Source organism: Elephas maximus, chromosome X (genome assembly GCF_024166365.1).
Source record: "Elephas maximus indicus isolate mEleMax1 chromosome X, mEleMax1 primary haplotype, whole genome shotgun sequence".
In the NCBI taxonomy this organism is placed as follows: domain Eukaryota; kingdom Metazoa; phylum Chordata; class Mammalia; order Proboscidea; family Elephantidae; genus Elephas; species Elephas maximus.
The window spans coordinates 175,286,083-175,309,389 of NC_064846.1; positions in this window are offsets into that span (position 1 = coordinate 175,286,083).

A 23,307-nucleotide genomic window follows, 5' to 3' on the forward strand; every position below is an offset into this window, starting at 1 on the left:
CCTATAGGACAGAGTAGAATTGCCCCATAGGGTTTCTAAGGGGGGGTTGGTGGATTCGAACTGCTTACCTTTTGGTTAGCAGCTGAGCTCTTAACCACTGCGCCACCAGGCTCTTTCACAAAATGACCACCAAACTTTTTTTTTAATTTTATTTATTGTTGTTGTTGAGAATATACACGGCAGAATATACACCAATTCACTAATTTCTGCATGTACAATTCAGTGACATTGATGACATTCTTTGAGGTGGGCAACCATTCTCACCCTCCTTTTCTGAGTTGTTCCTCCCATTCGTGAAAGCTCACTGCCCCCTAAGTTTTCTTTCTAATCTTTTGGGTTGCTGTTGTCCATTTGATCCCATATAGACTTTTTTAAGAAGCCACTTCTGAGGTTGCTATGTACAACCAAACAACTCAAAGGATTTGGTTCTTTGGTTTGGAGGTTTTGGATCATGATTTCATGGCCAATGTTAGTTGATTGGCCTAATAAGGTGTTTATTGCTTCTGTTCTACCTTCTAGTTCGTTGTGTAGAGTCTGCAGGGAGGGAAGAAGGGACTTCAAAGCTGGCAGCCAGACAAGGCAGAACAATTGGTTTCTATTCTCCTGGAGCAACAGAGAAAGAAAGAGTCAGGAATAGGAGGAGGAAATGGAATGTGTGGTTAATTGTCTCCAAACTCTTCCAATAATATTTCTTTGAAAAGGAGTTGGCTTGCTCTCCTGCAAGTGTGATTTACTAAGCATAATTGTGTCAGCGGGTTCAGCCTTTAGTACAGGAAACCCCTAAAAAGAGGTACCTTTTCCAGCACAAAGCAACTTTTAGCCATAAGACACAGGAACCCTGATGATACAATGGTGCTCAGCTGATAACTGATATGTTGGTGGTTCAGTCTCACCGGTGGCTTTGCAGGAGAAAAGACTTGGCAAGCTGCTCCTCTAAAGATCACAGCCAAGGGAAACCCTATGGGGCAATTCTACTCTGTCATTTGTGGTCACTATGAGCACGCAGCCAACAACAACAGCTATATAACACATATTTTCAGCAGGCAGAGGAACATAAAGATCCTACGAAATCCTTGGAATAAAACAGGGAAAATATTTGTAAAGCATACAACCAAATAAAGAGCCCAGAAAATCATTCTGCCACAAGCAATGACAGATTTTGTATCCTATGAGATGTTGCTGTCGTTAGTTGCCATCGAGTCAGTTCCAACTCGTGGTGACCTGATGTACAACACAATGAAATGTTGTCCTGTCCTGCATCATCTTCATGATCACTGGCATGTTTGAGTTCAGACGATGTTCTCTTGTGATCCACAGGGTTTTCACTGACTAGCTTTTAGAAGTAGAGCACCAGGCCTTTCTTCCTGGTTTGCCTGAGTCTGGAAGCTCTGTGAGTTAGGGACTGATGATCCCATTAGTTCAATGAGAGCACCATGATGGATTCACTTGGACGTTTAGGTCAATGTATTTCGGTGTTTTGTTATTTACTATAAATAGGCACGTGTTGCATTTTGAAGGTGTTTCACTTTACAATTTCTATGTAACGTTGTTTTTTGGGGATTCAACTTTATATTGTGTGTTGTTCTGACTTGGAAAAAGTACAACCAGAATGCTCCTTAGAAGCAAGGATGGTGCATCTTTGTCTCACATGCTTTGGACATGTTATCAGGAGGGACCAGTCCCTGAAGAAGGGCATCATGCTTGGTAAAGCAGAGGGTCAACAAAATAGAGGAAGACTCTCAAAGAGATGGACTGACACAGTGGCTGCAACAATGGGCTCAAACACAGAGGCAATTGTGAGGATGGTGCAGGACCAGGCTGTGTTTCATTTTGTTGGACATGCGGCTGTTATGAGTAGGAGCCAACTAACGGCACCTGACAACATTTTTCTACCTTAGGGTACATATGTATTTTTTAGAAACTTGGCACTTTCTTTGGTTATCAACTTTTCTGCTTGGATTTGTATGTGTCTATTCAGTACGCAAAGAACTCTGGTAGTGCAGTGGCTTAGTGTTCAGGTGCTAATCGAAAGGTCAGTGGTTCGAACCCACCAGTCATTCCACAGGAGAAAGATGTGGCAGTCTGCTCCTGTAAAGACTACATTCTTGGTAACCCTATGGGGCAGTTCTACTCTGTCCTGTAGGGTGGCTGTGGGTCAGAATCAACTCGACAGAAATGAGTTTGTGTTTTTTGGTTTATTAAGCACATCAGAGTCAGTGGATGGTGCAAATGGTTAACATGCTCAGCTGCTAACTGAAAGGCTGGAGTTTCGAGTCCACCCAGAGGCACCATAGAAGAAAGGCCTGGAGATCTACTTTCAAAAGATCAGCCTTTGAAAACTCTTTGGAGCACTGTTCTACTCTGACACACATGGGGCCACCATGAGTTGGAGCCAACTTGATGGCGACTGGTATGGCGGCTTAGGCTGAGGGTGGGCCAAAGTTTAAGTGTTCTCAGGGAAGGATAGAAACTTAATTAAAATTTGGTTAACAAACATTTTGTAGCCATTGATCTGTGGGGACATTTCAGCTTATCGTTTAGGAGGCAAACAATGGGAACTGGAGAATTTGTGTGGGACCTTACCGTAAGCATACAAGGGGGCATCTCGAGCCTTATCTAAGTCATTGGGCAAGGGTCATTTTCTTTACAATGAGCAGGTTCTGGGATTTATAAAAAACATAGCTGTTTTCCAGGATCACAGGGCCCTGGTAAAACTCTACATTGTCCATTTCTAGCACTGAATGTAAAGTTTTTGAAGTATTTTGACATGCACCACACACGGTAGGCATCTGAGTACTGCTGAGCTTGTATTATTGTTGGATGGAGTAAACCTATACAGTCCGTTGTAACTTTTTTCAGGAGTTTCTGAGTGGCACAAATGGCTAAGCACTGGACTACTAGCCAAATGGTTGGTGGTTCAAACATACCTAGAGGTACTTCGGAAGTAAGGCCAGGCAATCTGTTTCTGAAAGGTCACAGCCTTGGAAACCCTATGGAGCACAGCTCTACTCTGCACACTGGAGGTCACTGTAAGTTGGAATGTACTCAACAGTAACTAACAACAAAAACAAATAAGGACAACAACAACAACTAACCACAAACTAATAAGTAACAACTAACCAACCAACAACTGCCACCAACAACCACAAACCACCAATATCAACAACCAACAAGTACCACCAACAACCACCAACAACCAATATCAACAATCAACGCTCAACAACAACCAACAAATAACCACCACCACCATTATCAACAAGCGACAACAACAACTAACAAAATCTTTTTTATCCCATTAAAAAAATCCTAAAGAACCTCTTGTCGAAGGCCACGTTTTTCTTCAAACCTCCCCTCCAATGCCAGAGCTTGTCAGGATTCTAAGCACTATGTAACCTTAAATGCCAGAGCCGAAGCTATTTAAGGTTTGCCTGTTTCTGATTATCTTATATGCTTGTTTACAATTGTAGCTCCCCATGCTAAATCCACTCAGCCAAAGGTTTTTGTGACAATGGGATAAAAATCTCTGAAATGCCAAATAATTGCAGTCATCTCTTTCTGCCACGTTCTTCCTAAAACAACAAGTAAAAATAGAAAAGGAACTGATATTCCCGGTGGATTCTTCATTCACCAGGGCTGTCATAGAAGATGAATTCATTGTTGATTGCCTAATCTTTGATGTGGATGAAGCCACAGTCAGTTTTATTTTATTTTCGGAAATTTTTGTACATAATTCTTTTATTTTCCAAATGAGTCTTAAAAAAAAAAAAAAAAAGGAGAGAAAAATCTCATTTAAATACAAGGAAGCAATTGTTTTGGTGACATTCGGCCCACCTTAATCAAAGGAATCTTGGCGGCAGAGTTCTAAGGATGGCAGCTGTCGAAAACGGACAAGTCAATTAAGCCCAGGATGAAATGAATTCTTACAGAGGCCGCCATTGAAGTGGCTGGGTAGTACAAGAAGGCAGACATTCCGTACTTCACAAGAGCAAATAGGAAGGAGGGAAGGAAGGGAGGGGAGGAAGGAAAGGAGGAAGGGAGGAAAGGGAGAAAGGAAGGGGGAGGGAGGGAGGGAGGGAGGAAGGGAGGAGGGAAGGGGGAGGAGGGAAGGAGGGAAGGAGAAAGAAAGAAAAAGCTGACTGTGGCACACTTCTTCAAGTATGGGATTTTAAACACCGAGCATCATAAAATTCACAGTAAATTTTTTCAGCTTTCATCAATCCGTGTATCAAGATGTCAGCATCACCTCATTGATCCACGACATCAAGCTGCTTTAGAAAAAAGAAATTATGTAGACTACAGGTTTTGATCTCTTTGTGCTCAGGAAAATAAGCTTCATCTAAGTTCCCCGCCCCAGCCCCATCCTGTCTCAGAATTACAATAATTTTTGTCGTTAAAGAAAAACAGTCTTTACACATGGAAGTAATGGATGCATAACCATGGCTCAGAGTAGCCTGCCTCATGTTTCTTTAGAAAATGAGTAAAATCACTGAAAATTGTCCTGTAATGTATAGCCTGGACTTAGGCTAGAAAAGGCAATGTTCTCTCCTTTATAAACTCAGTGCCCCATAGGGTTTCCAAGGAGCAGCTGGTAGATCCTAACTGCCAACCTTTTAGTTAGCAGCCAATCTCTTAAGCACTGCACCACCAGGGCTCCAAAAACCCATTGTCGTAGAGTTGCTTCCAACTCATAGCAACCCTATAGCATGGACTAGAACTGCCCCATAGGATAAATTCAGTAGAGACAGGATATTATAGAAACTTCAACAAAGTTACAAGGTCTTGCTTCTATAAGCATCATCACCATTTAAAAATGAAACAGTAAATAATGCAACCCAAAATAATATTAATATTGGGTGCAGCTACGCACATAAAATTATTCAACTTAAATCAGTATCTTTGGCAGGCACTGAGGGATGGCTGTCCAAAATCCAACTCCACTCCCTGTTCTCTTGGCTCTCTCTACCAAAGAAGCTTGTAGCAAACATCGATTTTCCCTGGGGTATTCATCCATGAGACCAGTTCTGTTCTGGTGGCACGATGGTTAAGCACTCTGCTGCTAATAGAAAGGTTGATGGTTCGAACCCACCAGTCGATTGGCCAGAGAAAAGACCTGGCAATTTGCTTCCATAAAAATTTAACAAAAAACCCAAAGACCCACTACAGTCACGTTGAATTCTGACTCATAGACACCCTGTAGGACAGAGTAGAACCGCCCCATAGGGTTTCTGAGGCTGTAATCTTTGCGGAAGGAGACTGCCACATCTTTCTCCTGTGGAGCAGCTAATGGACTCCAACTGTGGACCTTTCAGTTAGCAGCTGAGCACTTAAATACTGTGCCACCAGGGCATAAGCCTAGGAAACCCTATGGGGCAGTTCTACTCTGTCACACGGGGTCACTATGAGTTAGAATGGACTTGGTGGCAATAGATTTATTTTTTTATTATGATTAACAGGGCTGGGAGAGAGGAGAATGGCAAAAGAGTGCTTAATGGATACAGGGTTTCTTTGGGGGTGATGGAAAAGGTCTGGAACTCAATAGGGAGGAGGATGGGACAGTACTGTGAATGCCTTCACCACCATGGATCTGTACACTTTACAACGGTTGATGGTTCGTCTCAGGATGTGAATTTTACCTCAATGTAAAAATGTACACCCAAGTTAAAGTTAGTCTCATTTCTTCAAGATCCACCTGTGTTAGCTCTGTGGCATAAAGATATCACCCAGTGGGGTGATCTTTCTCAGGGCAACGTGCAATCCACCTTGATTTTCTGTTTGGCAGATATAAGTGCTAAAAATCTCCATTAGCAAAGACATGTATACGTATGATGGTGCAAACGGCTAAACGTTTGGCTGCTAACTGAAAGGGCGGTGGTTCAAACCGACCGACCCACCGACCCACCGACCGACCGACTGACCGGCGGGCCGGCCACTCTACAGGAGAAAAGAGCTGGAGATCTGCTACCCTAGAGATCAGAGCCTAGGAAACTCTACGGGGCAGTTCTACTCTGTCACTTGGGGTGGCTATGGGTTGGAATTGCCTCAATGGCACCTAACAACATCTTTTGGAGATCCCTGTCTTTCCCCATATGAATTCAGTTTTAGAATCATCTTTTGTTAACATTCTCAAGCAAGTTGATGGGGATGATGGCTGAGTCAGTAGACTTCCTGAGTACTGGGCTGCAGAAAGTGTTTATTTCCACTTTTAAAGAACGATGTCTGGGTTCTTATAAAATTCTGGCCACAGAACACCCACCATCAGTTTATTTATGAATTTGAACCCCGAATTTCTGTCTCCGTTGACTTTCAACAGAAATATAATGTTTAATATTTAACATTTAAATTTAATTTTCTTAAAAAATTTAAATGTAATGTTTAATAACTATGACACAAGTATGATATTTTCTCCCTCTTGTAATCGTATGTTCATTTCTGTGTGAGTCTTCAAAGACTTTGCCTTTTTTTCATGGTGATAATACATTTTAACAATATGTGTTAAAGAAAGAGGATTATTTTTTCCATCTGTATTTAATTTTATTTGCTTAAATGGGTCTGAACCCAAAAGCTGCTCTTGGAAATGGCTTTATACCCCTACTGGGCTCAGTAAAAGTGTAAATCCCTCGCATGGGAAGAATTCACTGTCCGCAGGTGAAAGCAACAGTATCAGACCTGCAAATGCCAATCACCTGTTTCCCCGTGCCTGTGGCTTGTCTTCGCTTACATTTAGAGCCAACCATGTCATCAAGAGGACTTTGAGAGGGCAGGATGGATCAGTGCCAACCTAAGAGAGCGTTTGAGCCTACAGCGGGTTCTACCAGGAGCTCTGGTGGGGCAGTGGTTAGGTGCTCCGTTGCTAACTGAAACGTCAGAGGGTCAAACCTATTAGCTGCTCCAAGGGAAAAAGATGTGGTAGTTTGCTTCCAGAAAGATTACAACCGTGGAAACTCTATGGGGCAGTTCTGCTCTGTCCTATAGGGTCACTATGAGTCGGGATAGACTTGATGCCAATGGGTTTGGCTTTTTTGTTGTTGTTGTTGTTATCAAGAGCTCTAATTTCACATTTTTACTCATATGCAAATTGATTTTTCATCACTCCTAGTAGAAACTCTATGGGGCAGTTCTACTCTGTCCTATAGGGTCGCTATGAGTCAGAATCAACTCAACGGCAATGGGTTTGGTTTTTGGTTTTTGCTGGTGACACGTCAACATTAATTATTTACCACGTAATAGGGCCGCTATGAGTTGGAATTGACTTGATGGCAGCAGGTTTTTTTTTCTTTTGGTTTATTGTTCAATGTTTTTGGAGTCGCTGGGTGGTGCAAATAGTTAAGGGCTCTATAACTAGCTGAAAGGTCGGTGGTTCAAACACATACAGAGGTGCCTGGAAAGAAAGTCCTAGTGATTTGCTTCTGAAAGCTTACAGCCTTGACAACCCTATGGAGCATTTCCACTCTGCACATATTATATTATACTTTTATATACTATGTATTTTCTATCTTATGTTACATTTGTATGTACAACAGTTACATATAGTGTGTATCATACAGAGCCCTGACAGCACAGTGGTTAAGAGCTTGGCTGCTAAGCAAAAGGTCAGTAGTTCAAATCCACCAGCCACTCCTTGGACACCCTACGGAGCAGTTCTACTTTGTCCTATAGAGTTGCTATGAGTCAGAATCCCCTCAACAGCAAAGGGTTTGGCTTTGGTTTATATATGTTACACTTAAATATACATTACACTTATATATTATGTATATATGGCACTCACATACATTACATTATATATATATTGTTGTTGTTAGGTGCCGTGGAGTCGTTTCCAACTCATAGCAACCCCATGCACAACAGAGCAAAACACTGCCCAGTCGGTCCTGCACTGTCCTTACAATTGTTATTATTCTTGAGCCCATTGTTGCAGCCACTGTATCAATCCATCTGGTTGAGGGTCTTCCTCTTTTTTGCTGACCCTGTACTCTGCCAAGCATGATGTCCTTCTCCAGGGATAACACGTCCAAAGGATGTGAGACGTAGTCTCACCATCCCAGCTTCTAAGGAGCATTCTGGCTGTACTTTTTCCAAGACTATATATATATATAACGCTTCTATATATAGTACACTGTATATGTTAGGCTTCTACATAGATTACATGCGTGTAAATTACACTTATCTATTACACACGCACATATATATATCATGTTCCTCACACACAGGAAGTGAGCGTTTAATATAAAACTGGCTATTCACTCCATCAAAAAAAGAAATTAGTTCCAGCAAGTGGCGGGCATCTGTGTGCTTTCACCTTCATGCTGGTTGGCGCTGAGTTTTGTCTAGTCCATTAATTGTGTCCTTTGGTACTAGATTTTTTAAGTGATTTTCATCTCCACCCTGATGCCTTTCTCATGTATTTTGTTTTTAATTGTGCTTTAATTAAATGCACTCTTTAGTTTTGGGCCTTAGAATGAATGTTATTTGCCAGCTGTCCCAGCGCATGTACATTAGGCATGTTAGAGAAGAGGAAGAAAGACAGGAGAATTCCGAAAGAGTCCAAAAGCACAGTGCCTTTTCCAGCTGAGTAAATATCCGCTTTCTCACCAGGGAAAGCTGTTGTAGAGCGTCTTTCATGAACCTTTTTATGTCTCCTGGCTGACTGACTTAGGATGCAGTAGTAAACATCCTGGACATCACTCTCAGTATCCTTAATTCAGAAAGACCCAGGGCTCAGTATGAAAGAATCAGAAAATGTAAAGCCAAAAGATACCTCTTATGGTATTCAGAGTGCTTTTATGGGCTTTATTCCCTGTGTTTAAAACTACCTTAACCCCTAAAAAATGAACCACATCCTTATAAATCGCTTGCTCATGTGATAATTGAAACAGCACATATCAGCTCTTGGAGAGATAATTATTGAAGTAACGATACAAAGGCGCCAATAAATACTTTTGTTTTATAGAAGATACTGTGAGTTCAATTTAGCTGAACACTTATTCACATATTACCTGAGCTCTGGTCTTTAGTTGAGAAAAATAGTGTCCCTGAAAATATAATGAATCTGAGGCAGCCTGCACTGGCAAATTTTTTTGCCTAAAAATGAATCATTTTATAAAATACATGTGTACTTTAAACATCAGAAAATACAATGATAGCTCCATCCATTCGGTTTAAAACATGTATATATGTCGAGAATCTGAGAAACTTAAGGTTAGAGGAAATGTTGGAAATGATCGATTCTGAGATCAGTGCTTAGAATAGCAATTATATATAACTTCTGTCCCCAGCCATGATGGATTTGTTGTGGAGTTTGGAATGCTGGGCAGAGACAGATTAATCTGTCATATTCAGGATCCTGGGGAGAGGGCATAATTTATGTAGAGTGGTTTATTCTAGGACAGTATCTTTCAAGAGCGTAGATATAAAATTAACACACACAGTCTCACACTCACATGCCTGTACATCAGAAAGTTGGCTGGGTAAAATATAACATGCACTACACCATGATCAGTGGGGTTCATCCCAGGCAAGCATATTCCCCTTAACACCGGAATATCTATTTTAAAGATATAATTTAGCCACATTACTAGATAAATGGGAAAAAATATGGTCATCTCAATGGCAACTCTTATTAATAAACAAAAGCCAACCAAATTCATTGCCATCAACTGGATTCTGAACCATGGTGACCCCATTGTGTCAGAGTAGAACTGTCCTCCATAGAGTTTTCAGAAGTAGATTACTAGGTTTTCTTCTGAGGCTCCCCTAAAAAAAAAAAAAAAATTTTTTTTTCTCCCCTAGGCGGGTCCAAACACCAACTTTTGGGTTAGTAGCCCAACGCTTAACCACTTACACCATCCAGGGGCTTCTTCCTGTTCAACACTGGTTAAGAATTTCAAGATGGCGACCAAACCAAATCTGTTGCTGTAAAGTCGATTCCGACACATGGTAACCCCACGTGTGTCAGAGTAGAATTGCTCCATAGGGTTTTCTTGGCTGTAGTCTTTACAGAGCAGATCACCAACTCTTTCTTCCACGGCACAGCTGGCTGCATTCGAACCACCAATCTTTAGGTGATCAGTCAAACTCAGATCATTTGCACCAATGGGAAGAGACATAAAACTCTCAGGAAACTGGAATTCAAAGGTCCTTCCTCAACAAGGGCAAGAGCATTATCAAAATCTGCAGGAAATAAGGCACATAATGATATTTAAGATTGGAAAAACCCAACAGTGCCCTCTAGTTCCACGTCTATTCTATATTATGCTGGCTCCTCAACTTAGTGTAGCTAGTAGACAAAAACCATAACCATTTTATGAAGCAAGTGGGAAGAACATTCTCATTATAGATCACTGATATGATGATATACAGAGAAAACCATAGAATCTACATGTAATTGGTCAAATCAATATGAGAGTTTAGCAGAATTGCCGGATAGTGAATCAACTTACAAAAGTCAGCTTCCTTTCCTTCTACACTGTTACTAATTTAGGAAGTGTCATGATATAACCATGTAATTGGAACTAGCAACAACGACAAAAAAATTTCCTTGGTATAATATCTACAACAGTCAATATATAGAGATGCCAATTCTCTTCTAATTCACCTTTTGATTCAATGAAACTCAAATAAAAATGTCAACAAGACGTTTTGTGGAAATCTATATGTGGATTCTAAAATTTATACAGAAAAACAGTGAACTGAGAGAAGCCAAGAAACTCTTGAAAGAAAGCAGAAAGTGGCAGCCTATTCTATCAGATGTCCTTCCTTATATATAAGCCTAGATTAATTAAGATAATGTAGTATTGGTATTAGAACACATACAACATACAATGCTCAATAGAAAAAAAGAGTTCATCCAAATAGATCTATATACATAATTTATGATAGGGTGGTGAAAGATAAACTTTTCGGTAAATGATGTTTATAAAATTGGTAATCTCTTAGAAAATATTAAGTTGTACCCACACCTGACAACATAATTTAAAAATAATATTAACAGTTTTGTTGAGGACTTAAAGCAAAATACCAGTCTTTAAACCTTTAGGAGACAATATTTGAAAATGTGTTTCTTATACTGGGTTATGAAAGACACAAAAATCTGAAAGAAAAACAAGTTTAATTAATTCAATTGTGTTAAAATTAAGAAATGGTGTTCACCCACTGATAATAATAATAATAAAAAAGAATAATATGATAAGCTCCAGGTTTAGAGAATATAATTTGCATGTATTTAACTAGCAATCAAAGAAACTGATTACATCCTTCTTACTTATATTACCAAAAAAACAAAACAAACCTATTGCTGTCTAGTCAATTCCAACTCATAGCGACCCTTTAGGACAGAGTAGAACTGCCTCATAGGGTTTCCAAGGAGCACCTGGTGAATTTGAACTGTCGACCTTTTGATTAGCAGCAGAGCTCTTAACCACTGCGTTACTCCCTTGTATTTGTTAGCTGCCATCAAGTTGGCTCCCAACTCATGGAGACACACACACAACAGAATCAGACCATTGGGATCCGTGGGGTTTTCATTGGCTGATTTTCAAAAGTAGAAACACCAGACCTTTCTTCCTAGTCTGCCTTAGTCTGAAAGCTCTGCTAAAACCTGGTTCAACACCAGTGCAATGCAAAAGCCTTCACTGACAAAGAATAGTGGCCATGCATGAGGTGCATTGGCCAGGAATCGAACCTGGGTCCTGCATGGAAGGCGAGAGTTCTATCAGTGAGCCACCATTGCCCACTGCCCTCTTCTGTGTATTAGGCAACCCCTTATTGTGAAAGTGATGATGTAGAAGGAAAGGAGAAGATAGGGTAGTCTACCATTGCATTCCATTCCACTCCTTCCTTACTGATTGGTAAGCTGTAGATACACAGTGTTGGTGAGTAGGTATATATCAACATGTGAAGTAAAATCAATTGCGTTGGTTTTCTGCGATGTTTTCACTGTTCTGGTTAGAATGACATAGAGACATATGTGTGAGCTACAAAATAAAAAGTGTGGAAAATTTGCAGCCATTCCACATATAGGATATGTGCCCTGATGTATGCATTTAAAATGTGAATTTTACAATATAAAGATAAAAAATAAAGTCAATGCTAATCACTAAATACATTAATGTTTTATTTACTTAAGACAACATTAAATAGCAAACGTATCAAAGAATAACAAGTTGAGAGAAAGATATTGGAAGAATGGAAAAGCTTTCTTTCTCAGTGCCTTAAATAGCGCCACAAGAGTTGGCAAACTTTTACACTAAGGGGCCAAATGGTAAATATTTTCAGTTTCATAAGTCATAGGCACTGTTCTGCAATAATGCAATACTTCTGGTGCAGTACAAAAGCAGCCATAAATGCTACTTAAACAAGTGGGTGTGGCTGTGTTCCAATAAAACTTTATTTACAAAAGCAAGTGGTGGGCCAGATTTAACACACAGAGATATAGTTAGTCAACCCTGTGGTGGGATAAAGAACCCATTTACCAGTTCTTATCAATTCAAACATCACAGAAAGAACCCCTCCTAAGAATCTATAATACACTTTAACAGATATCGTAGTGTTTCATGGAATAAGCATTTGCATCATATTGGGCAATAATTTCAGATATCATAGTCAGGCCAGAATTTTCAGGTTTGGGAAATTATAAATAAAGAGATTGACTTGGAGAGCTCCAATATCCATCAGTTAGTCCACCTTGATGCTGTTCATTGGAACACAGCAGGAAGAACACGTTGACCAGCTATGGGTGATACTATTCAGAACTTGTTGTCCTTAAAAACAACTTGAGCCACATCTAAGATAAAACTATTGGTCTCTACTCATCTGGAGCAAAAGAGAGAGAAGGACATCAAAACTGAAAGCAGAAACTAGTCTACAGGACAAATAATCTACACGAACCACAGCCTCATCTACCCTGAAACCAGAAGAACTAGATGGTGGTGCCTGGCTACCACTACCGATAGTTCTGATCAGGGCCACAACAAATGGATCCTAACAGAATGGGAGAAAAACTGTGAACAAAACCTCAGATTCTTAAGCAAAAAAAAAGGACTTACTTGACCAGTTGAGGCTAGAGGACTCCCTGAGACTATTGCCCTGAAATACTCTTTAAACCTGGAACCAAAACTATCCTCTGAGGCTACCTTCAAGCTAAATAACAGATTGGCTCTCAAAATAAAGAGTATCACCCATGAGTACTGTGCGCCTTTAAAAAAACATCTAGATGAGACCAAACAGTCAACAATGACGTTAAAACAAAGATGAGAAGGTAAGGATGCAGGGAAAGTAGATTAATGGAAACAGAGCAACCAGAACGGAAATAAGGAGAATGCTCACGCATTGTGAAGAATGAAAACAATGCCACTGAACAACTTGTGTAGAAATGGTTGAATGGGAACCTAAACTGGCATGTAAACCTTCACCAAAAAACACAATAAAATATTACTAAAAATAAATACATAGAGCAACTTGAGCCAGACACCCACACTTCTTGCCAGTATCCTGTTTCATGCCCTCTAGCTCAAGAACCTAGCCATATCGTACTTTTCTGCTTTGCTTCCATGGAAACATTGCAGTGTGGCTTGACTACTCAGTGCAGAGCCTGGGATTCAGGAAAATAAATCTCTATGCCAAGTGCAGTATTTCACTACTGCTGCAGGCAAGAGTAAAACACGTGGGTGTGTAAAACTCTATTCATTTGTGGGCATCAAATCCTCCCCCACACCCCTTTAGGAGTTCAGAATTGATGACAGTGTCAATGCAGAAATTATGTTCTGATTTCCTGCAGGATTACAGAATATTTCTTCTGACAGTGCCTGCCAATTACTTCTTTCCTAAAGGTTTTTAATCCCCAAAGGAAGTTTCTAGTTTAACCAAAAATGTCTGTACGTTCTCTTTGGTGTTGGACCATCTATGTTATCTGGGTGGTATACATCTTGACCAACCCAGTCTAGCAGGGGTTTAGTAACAAATAGTCCAGGATGACAGTGCACAGGGCTGTGTCATGGAAGACCATGTCAGAGATCAGAAAACTTGCTCCAGAGTAAGAAATTCCAACACTTGCCAGCATGTTCAAAACAAGCCGTTGAAACTGTCAAAGTGTGCACAAGTCAACTTTCAATATACTTCACGGTGGGGTTGGGAGGCGACCCATGATACCATATTTCTTTCTTTTTTAAATTCTCAGACATTTTTTTTAGTCCAAAGACCCACTAACACTAAATAAAATCAAAAAGCCATCTGATCATGGCCTATATTTACTTCTACCTTCTAATTAAATGTTGGTATGCCACCGTGTACGCATCTCGGTTCACAGAAGAAGAATTTCTATTCAAAATGCAAGCACAAGGCCTCTAAGACCTCGTACGGCTTTGCTAAATGCTGACTCAAGATAGACAGTACCCACTTTTTAAAATTTAATCTCCCTCATAGTTGTCAGTAAAAAAAAAAAAAAAAAAAAAAAATTCTTATGCTTGAAAAGTGTCATTTCTGAAGGTACAAGACTTGTCATGAAGTAGGTTGCTCAGCATTATACTGGGGAGTCACGTCAGGCACCCATTTTTTAGGAAAAGCTTTAAAACCAAGGCAAGCCATGATGATTACCAGATGCCCAACCTGAATGGCATAAACTGAAACCAGGTGTATTTTGCTTTCATGAAAACCAATGTATTCCCTTTAAAACACTACGAATTTGCCCATTTTATACCACAGATAATAATGTTATCCACTGCTGTTGCTGTGTGCCATTGAGTTTATTTCGATTCACAGTGACCCCAAATGAAAGACTAGAACTGCCCCATAGGGTTTCCTAGGCTGTAATCTTTTTGGGAGCAGATAGCCAGGTCTTTCTCCCATGGAGCAGTTGCTGGGCTTAAACTGCAGACCATTATTAGGTTAGTGATGAGCTTAACCATTGCACCACCAGGGCTCCTGAATGTTTTCTAGGTTTGGTCAATCACGAGCACGTCTACAAATATGTAAACCCATGCAAACTCATTGCCATTGAGTCGATTTCAACTCATAGCAACATATCTTTACATATGTATATATATGAACAGACATACAGGCAAATATTTATATCTATATAAGAACATATACCAGTATAGGTACACACACACATATACATACACCAAACCCACCGCCGTCGAGTCGATTCTGACTCATAGCAACCCTATAGGACAGAGTAGAACTGCCCGGTAGAGTTTCCAAGGAGCCCCTGGCGGATTTAAACTCCCGACCTCTTCATTAGCAGCAGTAGCAGTTAACCACTACGCCACCAGGGTTTCCTATATATATACACACATACACACACAATCACATATACAAATATATATGCAAGCTTATATATATGTGTGCGTTTTTATATACAGCAATGGTTAAGAGCCGACCGCTGACCAAAAGGTCGGCAGTTTGAATCCACCAGCTGCTCCTTGGAAACCCTATGGGGCAGTTAGTTCTACTCTGTCCTATAGGGTCGCTATGAGTCAGAATTAACTTGACAGCAATGGATATACGTATACTAAAAGGAAGTAGCTGGAGGTTTATCCATGCATTTAGGAATTATTTAATGGGTGTCTACTGGGAACTCTGGTGGCACAGTTGTTAAGCGTTTGGCTGCTAAGCAAAAGGTCAGAAGTTTGAATAGATTAGCAGCTCGGCAGGACAAAGATGTGGCAGTCTGCATCTCTGAAGATCACAGCCTTTTGGGTAGCAGCTGAGTGCTTAACCATTGCGCCATTTAATATATTGTTGTCAGCTGCTTTGAGCGGGCTTCCACTCACGGAGACTCCATGCACACCAGCACAAAACACTGCCTGGTCCTGTGTCATTCCCGTGATCAGTTGGGGGTCAGATCGTTGAGCTCCACAGAATTTTCATTGGCTGATTTTGGAAGTAGATCTCCAGGCCTTTCTTCCTAGTCTGCCTTAGTCTGGGAGCTCCCCTGAGACCTGTCTAGCATCATAGCAACACTCAAGCCTCCACTATCAAACAGGTGCCGGCTGTACCTGAGGTGCATTGGCCGGGAATCGAACCTGGGTCTCCTGCATGGAAGGCGAGAATTCTCCCACTGAACCACCATTGCCCCCAACATTTAATATATTTACTATTTAATACACGCATGCATATAAACATGTATTTGGTTCTATGTACATATCAGATATAACTGTGTGTATATGACACACGTGCATATATTTATACACCTTCTTTCTTTTCCCACATTATAAGTACAAATCAAAGCGAGAACTTTGATGTACGTGTTTACTTATCAGACCCTGTGTATGTGTGTGTGTTTCTTGTGTGATATGTGTGTGTGTTGCTTGCTTGGGGTGTGTGTGTGTGCGCACAGTAAAACCTGCGAAAGCCTGACCGTGCTTAAGATGGAAACCTGTCGGAGGAGGAAAACGCATATATTTTCCACTAAAACTCACAATAGAAAAGTGGTAAGGCTGCACCCTGTCAAAGGTGGAAAGCTTTTGAGACCCAGAAAAACAACACAGTCTCATCACCTTCCAGCTCTCTCGGGTTTCACTCTGTAATATGCAGGTGCGTTTGTATAAGTCTTTGGTGTGTTCCTTTTTAGTATTCCTTTATGTTTTGGGAGCCCTGGTGGCCCAGTGGTTAAGAGCTCAGCTGCTAACCAAAAGGCCAACCGTTTGAATCCACCAGCCACTCCTTGGAAACCCTATGGGGGAGTTCTACTCTGTCCTACAGGGTCGCTATGAGTTGGAATCGACCGGACTGCAGTGGGTTTGGTTAGATTTTTGGTTTATGTTTTTTATTCCACCTGGCTCCAGCACTATGCCTTTTCACTGATTGAATCTCAACTCTCTGTCACCAGAATCAGGCCCACCAGCCCCCCCAACACTTCTCAGTTGAACATGGCCATGGCCGTTCCGAGTCTCCTGAGATTTATTTTCATTTCTAAATTACACGGTGAAGACAAAATGGCTCCTTTACTACTTGCTACTCTGACCCTTGGACAGGGACGCCGTCTTCTCAGAAACAGCCCCTTTCCGATGTGAAAAAGCTCTGTGTCTCTCCTTGGTTTCACAATAATTAAATAAAGCCTGTGCTGGTGCCAGTTCTGTAAGACACTTTGGACAAAAGGTCCTGAGAAAAGAATTGCTCAATTGCTTCCCAAAAGACCTAGAGAAGGCAGAATAAATCAGCTTGCCATCGTGAGTTGGGACAAGAACCCAGAGATGGAGACCGTTGACTCTAACAGCTTTGAAAGACACAACCATGACACCTGGAAAGGAGACCTGGGGACCCGAAGTTTAAGTGCTCAGCTGCTAAGAGTAAGGTTGGCCATTCTGACCCACCCAGTGGGTCCATGGGAGAAAGACCTGGTGATTGCTCCCATAAAGATGGCCCAGAAAACCCTACGGAGCAGTTCCACTCTGTCACATGGGGTCACTATGAGTCAGAAGCAAGTCCAAGGCAACTAACAACAACAATCTGCAAACAACACCTCCTGTCTCCAGGAGCCAGGAAGTAGCATGCCTGAACCCTTATCCTGTGTCTGTCTCCAGCCAATTTGCATTTTTTTGCATATTCTAAAAGGTCCCCTCATCTTAATCACCTGAACAAGAGAATGCCCAAATAAATATAGCCTGAACATAAGGAAAAGCTACAGAAGAATAGCTTTTAGTTAGTTAATTGCTGCCCAGTCAGCTCTGACTCACGGCCACCTTATATACAGCAGAACAAAACTTCACCAGGTCCTGTGCCATCTTCATGATGGATGGTATGACTGAGTCTGTTCTTGAGGCTGCTATGTCAATCCATCTTATTGAGCTTTTCTCTTGTTTTCATTGACCCTCTACTTTACCAACATGATGTCCTTTTCCAGAGTTTGGCCTTCCCTGATGACGTGTCTAAAGCGCAGTAGTTGAAGTCTCGCCATCCTTGCTTCTAAGGAGCATTCTGGCTGTACTTCTTCCAAGACAGATTTGTTTGTTCTTCTTCTTTATTCATTGTCCAGCTTTCACATGCATATGAGGTGACTGAAAAGACCATGGCTTAGGTCAGGCCCACCTTAGTCCTTCAAGTGACATCTTTGCTTTTCAACACTTTAAAGAGGTCTTTGGCAGCAGATTTCTCTGGAGGCTGACATACAAGCAGCAGTCTTTTGAAAGAACGCTTTAAAAAGGTGCGGGAATGTGTTCATGAAACATAGATTCATTAAATGTTGGAAGGAAAGTTAGTCTCAAGGTTAACTCTAGAACATGGGTGGATTTGAATTGTTTATGATCCCAGTTCTTTTTTGAAGGTGACCTTGAAAGTCCCTGCATAGCATGAGTCAATTTCCACATCCCTGAAAATCCTCCTTTTGCAAAGTCTGAGAAGTCATGCATAGGAGACAGAGACACTGAGTCATCAGACATAGGTTGCTTCGCCTGAGAGATGGAAAAGTTGGTGCATAGAATTAAGGTCAGTATCATCATTTTACAAGTGAGAAAAATTATAACCCTGAAGGGAACCGGCTCGTGGAGAGCAACGGCTTATTAGTGGCAGAGACTCAGGAGCAGTGGAATTCTCACCTTCCGTGCAGGAAACCCGGGTTCCATTCCCGGCCAACGCACCACCTGTCTGTCCGTGGAGGCTTGCATGTTGCCGTGATGCTGAACAGGTTTCAGTGTAGCTTCCAGACCAAGACAGACTAGGAAGAAAAGCCTGGAGATCTACTCCTGAAAATCAGCCAGTGGGAACCCTATGGGTCTCAGCAGTCTGATCCACAACCAGTCATGGGGGTGACTCAGGGTCGGGCCATGTTTGCTCCCTTGTGTGTGGAGTTGCCATGATTTAGGGGCCAACTTAACAGAAGTTAACAACAACAACAAAAACAATGAGTGGCAAGGCTGGACCACCAAGTTCTGAGCTCCCTTATTTCATTCCAAGTTTAGGAACTTTTCTATCATTGTACCAGAATGATTTGTTTTGTGCATATACCCTTTGTTAGGCATTGGGATCATCAGCATGAGGAAAACCAATGTATGTTGAAAGGTAATTTCCTCCTTGAGGCATCTTGCTTTCTGTAGAGTCAGCCATGGACCTTCAGATCATGAAAGTCCCGGGTTGAAAGAGGCTTTACCTGGTCTTAGTCTCCTAAACCCATTGCCTTCGAGTCAATTCCTACTCATAGCAACCGTAAAGGACAGAGTAGAATTGCCCCCATCGGGTTTCCAAGGAGTGCCTGGTGGATTTGAACTGCAGACCTTTTGGTTAGCAGCCGTAGCTCTTAACCACTATGCCACCAGGGTTTATCTTAGTCTCCTACTGCTGCTGTAACAGAAATACCACAAGTGGTGGTTCTACCAAGCAGACATTTATTTTCTCACAGTTAGGAAGCTAGAAGTCTGAATTCAGAGCATCAGCTCTAGGGAAAGGTTCTCTGTCTCTTGGCTTTGGGGGAAGGTCCTTGTCTCTTTTCAGCTTCTGCTCTTCTGTTTCTTGGAGACCTTCATGCGGAATCTATGTTCCTCCATCTTTGCCTGCTCGCTTCTGTGCCTAATCTGCTGCTTTTGTGTCTCAAAAGTGATTCCCTTAAGACAAACCCTACACTAATATGGCCTAATTAACACAACAAAGAAAACCCATCCTCAAATGGGATTACGTCTACAAATATGTTGTTGTTATTGTTAGGTGTCCTCCACTCGTTTCAGACTCATAATGACCCTAGATATAACAGAAGAAAACACTTCCCAGTCCAGCACCACACTCACAATCGTTGTTACGCTTGAGCCCATTGTTGCAGCCACTGTGTCAATCCATTTCATTGAGGGTCTTCCTCTTTTGTGCCAATCCTCTCCTTTACCAAGCATGATGTCCTTCTTCAGGGACTGCTCCCTCCTGATAACATGTGGATGGTACATGACATGCAGTCTCGCCATCCTCACTTCTAAGGAGCATTCTGGGTGTATCTCTTCCAAGACAGATTTGTTTGTTCATCTGGCAGACCATGGTAAATTCAATATTCCTCCCCAACACCATAATTCAAAGCCATCACTTCTTTGGTCTTCCGTATTCATTGTCCAGCTTTTGCTTGTATATGAGGCAACTGAAAACACCATGGCTTGGGACAGGTGTACAGTAGTCCCTAAAGTGACATCTTTGCTTTTCAACACTTTAAAGAGGTCCTTTGCAGCAGATTTGCCCAATGCAATGTGTTGTGTGATTTCTTGACTGGTGTTTCCATAGGCATTTATTATGGATCCAAGTAAAATGGAATCCTTGGTGACTTCGATCTTTTCTACATTTATCATGATGTTGCCTATTGGCCCAGTTATGAGGATTTTGTTTTCTTTGTGTTGAGGTGTAATCCATACTGAAGGCTGTAGTCTTTGCTCTTCATCAGTAAGTGCTTCAAGTCCTCTTCACTTTCAGCAAGCAAGGTTGTGTCATCTGCATAACGCAGGTTGTTAATGAGTCTCCCTTCAATCCTGATGCCTCATTCTATGGTCTAGCTTCTTGGACTATTTGCTCAGCATACAGATCGAGTAAGTATGGTGAAAAGATACAACCCTGACGCACACCTTTACAGATTTTAAACCGTGCAATATCCTCTTGTTCTGTTGGAAGGGCTACCTCTTGGTCTATGTACAGCTTCCTCATGAGCATAATTAAATTCTCTTGAATTCCCAGTCTTCCCAATGTTAGGCATAATTTTTTATGATCCACATGGTAGAATGCCTTTGCATAGCCAATAAAACACAGGTAAACAGCCTTCTGGTATTCTCTGCTTTCAGCCAGGATCCATCTGACATCAGCAGTGATATCCCTGGTTCCATGTCCTCTTCTGAATCTGGCTTGAATTTCTGGCAGCTCCCTGTTGATATACTGCTACTGTCACTTTTGAATGATCTTCAGCAAAATTTTACTTCCACGTGATGTTCATGATATAGTTCGGTAATTTCTGCCTTCTGTTGGATCACCTTTCTTTGGAAATAGGCATGTATGTGGATCCACAAGTATAGGGTTTAGAATTTATGACACATATTTTGGGGGGACATAATTCAATCCATAACTTGACCTTTCCCTGTTTATTTCCAGAGTACGTTATTGTCATGGTACAGAGACTATTAATACTAAGTTTTGAAAAAAGAAAGGATTAGTGGAGAAGGTAATATTTGAACAGCTAAGAGAAAGGTGTTCAAAGATTAAATCCCAACTCTGTATGCTTTGGAGGACCCATGTAAACATCCTCATGGGCTAACTCCAATGGATCCATTCTTGTTTTCTGAAAGCACAATCCCCAAGCTAGAAGGAACAATGAAGCCAGGCATAGGAAGATTGAAAAACCTTAACAATTACCTGGATCTCAGTGAGTTACCAAAATACCCCTTTAAATTATTTTAATACCTACTTCAGTTTCTATTTGAAATAATATAACACGTGTGAAGGCTGATTGTCAATTGCAGTGAGTGTGGGAATTATGGTTTTGGTAAAGAATACATCATGGACCGCCTGAAGATGAAAAAGTCCAACTTGGAAGAAGTACAGCCAGAATGCTTCTTAGAAGTAAGGATGGCAAGACTGCCTCTTTCATACTTTGGACATGTTGTCAGGAGGGATCAGTCCCTGGAGAAGGACATCATGCTTGGTAAAGAGGAGGGTCAGTGAAGACTAGGGAAACCCTCCATGAGATGGATTGACGCAATAGGCAAAACAATGGACTCGAACATACCAATGATCATGAAAATGGCACAGGCCCGGACGAAGTTCCCTTCTATTTTGCGTAATGTCCTCATGAATCTGAGCCATCTGGACGGCAACTAACAACAGCGACTTCTTAGACACATGAGACTTGAAATGGTGGAGCATATGGGGTCAGCATGAGTAGGAATTGACTCGATGGCAACTGATTAATAATTTGCTTCCTTTTTGGTCACTGTTGTTGTTAGGTGCCATTGACTCTGTTCTGACTCATAGAGACCCCATGTAACAGAGTAGAATTGTCCCAAAGGGTTTTCTAGACTGCGATCTTTAAGGGAACAGTTTACCAGGTCTTTCTCCTGTAGAGCCTCTGGTGGCTTCAAACTGCCAACCTTTAGTTGGCATCCAAGGGCTTAATCACTGCACAACCAGGGCCTCTTTACTTCCTATCCTACGGGCTAAAAATAAGTTAAAAAAAAAATCTATATGGAAAACTATGCAATGCATAAATTTTGTGTTATTTCTTGCAGAAAAACCAAAGGTTACATATTACAGGGCTTGACTAATGGGCTAGCTGCCTTCTGTTGCAGAACGAAAGAAACGTTTGTCTGATTCTCTGAGTATAGTACAATTTGCTTAACATTTGTTTTAGGTTAACTTACTAATTAAGCAATTTTAAGCAATTTTTTTTTTTTTTAGGTCAGTGACCACTGAGTTGGTGAAACTTTAGCAAGTTAAATAATGTTAAATGAAATACACTATTAAAAAGAGACAGTTCAGTAGCAATTATCATCAGAGGGTTACTAGTTAAATGCTATTGAGGCATTTTAGTTTTAAAAGTATGACCTTTTTATCACCTTCTTTGGAGTCTGGCATGGAGCTTTTATAGTGAATCTTTTTTTTAGCTAAGCTTCAATGTAAAAATATACTCTTTTTTTTTTGGTGTACCTATTTTTAAATCTTAATATGCTTCAAACACCTTTTCTGGGGGTTTCAGTTTAAGGCCGTTGTTGTATGATGTTGAATCGATTATGACTCATAAACCCATCGCTGTTGAGTTGATTCTGACTCATAGCGACCCTATAGGACAGAATAGAACTCCCCCACAGGTTTTTTTTCCCCCCGAGGCTGTAATCTTTACAGAAGTAGATGGCCAGATCTTTCTCCTATAGAACGACTGGGTGAGTTTGAACCGCTGATCTTTCGGTTAGCAGCAGAGCGCTTTAACCGTTGCTCCCCAAGGGTCCCTTATGGACTCATAGTGACCGTATATGACAGAGTAGAACTGCCCCATAGGGTTTTCTAGGCTGTAATCTTTATGGAACCAGATCACCAGGTCTTTCTCCTGCGGGGCGCCTGGTGGGTTTGAACAGCCAACCTTTCAGTCAGCAGTACTTTACCGCTCCAGCACCAGCACTTCTTGTTTGAAGCCTAGGTACTTCTAGGTCCAGCCACATATGAAGATGGTTTCTTGCCCATATTTATGGAACCCCTGCTCCTGAAACCCAAGAGCACCACACTTAGCTCTAGTTCTTTAGGCTTGAATGAATATACTACGCCCCCAGATTCAACATCTTCATATAACCTGCAAAACCAAAAACCAGTTGCCGTCAAGTCAATTCCAACCCATGGAGACCCTCATGTGTGTCAGAGTAGAACTCCGGCTCC